The sequence below is a fragment of the Oryctolagus cuniculus genome, chromosome 17, assembly GCF_964237555.1.
Source record: "Oryctolagus cuniculus chromosome 17, mOryCun1.1, whole genome shotgun sequence".
NCBI classification, from domain to species: domain Eukaryota; kingdom Metazoa; phylum Chordata; class Mammalia; order Lagomorpha; family Leporidae; genus Oryctolagus; species Oryctolagus cuniculus.
The window spans coordinates 19,161,848-19,164,492 of record NC_091448.1 but is presented as its reverse complement, the minus strand read 5'-3'; positions in this window follow the sequence as shown (position 1 = coordinate 19,164,492).

Here is a 2,645-nt window from a genome sequence, read left to right as displayed (position 1 = left end):
GCGTGGTCTGGCGCTGGGTGGGGCGGGAGCCTAGGTGGAAAAGGAAAGGAGAGGAAATAAAGGAATCTGAATCCGGTAATAATGTTTGTGCAGCCGCTCTCGCTGGATGAAGTGCGTGTAGGGTCCATTTTAGAAGCTGGAGATAAATGGCTCTCGTGAAATGAAAAGAAAGAGGAGGCGGCTGTAGTCTCCCTTAGGTGCACACCTTGCACACAAGAGTTGAATGAATGAACTCTCCCATTGTACGTATGAGTCGGAAGTCCAGAGGACTTAATGAGACTTGCTCAAGATGATTATAATGAATCACAAAGTGATTGTGGGAAGCACATTGGCTATAGAGTTGGATAAACCGGAATCTGAATCCCAGGTCTGCCTTTTTAGTAATAAGTTATATGACCTTGAGCAAATTACTAACCTGACCCTGTTTCTTCTTTGGCGTGTGTATTATCACTTATTGAGCCAACACCCTTTAAGGTAGGAACCCATAGCCTCGTTTTACAGATGAAGAAGTTAAGTCTTGGGCTGGCGCTGTGGCATAGTGGGTAAAGTCAACCCCATATGGGTGACTGCTCAACTCCCGGCTGCTCCACTTCCAACCCAGCCCCCCTGCTAATGTGCCTGGGAAAGCACCAGAAAATGGTTCTAGTGCTTGGGCCCCTCTACCCACATGGAAAACCTGGTAGAAGCTCCTGGCTCCTGGTTTAAGCCTGGCCCAGCCCTCGCCTTTGGAACCATTTGTGGAGTGAACCAGCAGGTGAAAAATCTGTCTCTCCCTCTCTTTCTCTAACTCTGCCTTTTAGATAAATAAATAAATATTCAAAGAAAAAAATAACTCCTTAAAAAAAGATTTATTAATGGGGCAGGCACTGTGGCGCAGTGGGTTAAAGCTATGGCCTGAAGCGCCGGCATCCAATATGGGTGCCAGTTCGAGTCCCAGCTGCTCCACTTTGATCCTGCTCTCTGCTATGGCCTGAGAAAGCAGTGGAAGATGGCACCCATATGGGAAGCTGGCGCTGCAGGTGGCAGTTTTACCCATTATGCCACAATGCCAGCCCCCAGAAATTAAGTCTTATGACTGTGCTTGGCCAAGGTCACACCACTCTTAAGGACATGATCTACCTCTTTCCAGAGAAGGTGCTGCTTACTGCCACAGTGCATCGGATAACAATAGCTGCCTCATAGTTAAGTATAAACGAGCGAATGTGGATGTGTGCACAGCATGTAGTAGGTCTTTAGTGAATGGTGGGAAGTCTCCCCATGATCACCCATCACCGTTGGGACACAAGACGCTTCTCCATCTTCCTCCTGCCCTGTCCCCCAGAAAGCCAGGCAGAGGGCAGGCCTGAGCAGCGGTGACAGTGACAAAGGAAGAGTTAGGGTCCCGTACCCTCTTAACCTTATAGGAGGGACCATGCAGATGGACCATGCAGATGCACTCTCAAGCCCCCCCCCCACCGATTGCCAGCCCTCACCCACCCACCCCTCAATGCAGATGCGTTGCATCCTCATATGCAAAAGCCAGGCTGACCTTTCTTCACTGCACAGGGAGGCAGAGGGCTGGCCTTGGCGCTGCTTAGCCTGAACAAAGTTCAGAAGTGTTTCCTTGCCCTGCGGGAAACAGGTGCTGTGAGTGTTGGTACAGTCATCATAATAGGAATAAAAAGTCTTCTCTTGTCTACTCTGGGTTTTTCAGAGAACTTTCCTGTCTCATCCTTGTTCAGCAGCAACCACCACTCCATTATGAGTGCGGCTGAGCCCTCTGACCACTCTGGCCACGGATGCCTGAAACTCCCTGACAATACTGAATCCTGCATACGCTAAGTTCCCACACGTGCATTCTTGTGATAAAGCTTGATTTACAAACTCTAGAGTGAGAGATGATAACGTTGCTACAGTTTCAACAACAGAGGAAGGATGGTTTCTCTCCACCTCTCATTATATTTCTACTTTTACTCTTCAAGGATATGCTTTCTGGCTCCTCCTGGGCACATCTGAGTCGCCAGCATCACCATTTTGTGCTTGGGGGACATTATGAAGCGAAACAATGGCGACTTGAACACAAGCACTGTGGTATCAGAGCGGTTGAGGCAGTGAATTTGATCAGCTGGAGGGCTGCTAAGTGACTTACCAGATGGGTAGCACACACAGCATGCGGACCCTGGACAAAGCGCCGATTCCCATCCCAGGCCAGGTGGCGCAGAGTGGCTGCGAGTGCACTACACTGCTGGGAACGGCAGGGGATCTAACATTCATTTCCTAGCTTCAGACAGTTGAGGCGTGCCTGTTGACACTTTGCTACGGCTTCCAGGCATCCTTAGGAAAGAAAGGTTTCTGGAAGAAGCAAAATATCTAAGCTGAGACCTGACAGATCCTCAGGGAACGTGGGTGGCCATGGTCCAGGCAGAGGCAACTAGCCCAAAACTATGGCGTGTGGGGGTAGACGGTGGAGGTTGCAGCCGGAGCCACGGCAGACTTTCAAACACTGGGTACTTTTTCGGGACTTTTCTCCTTGGGGCAACTGCAAACATTCAGCAAGGGAGTGAACTGAGATTTAAATTCAGCTCCTCTCCCTCACACCTTTATAACTAGTGCCATTAATCTCTTTCCAAGAAGACCCAGCCTTGCATTCTGGGTTTCATCCGCTC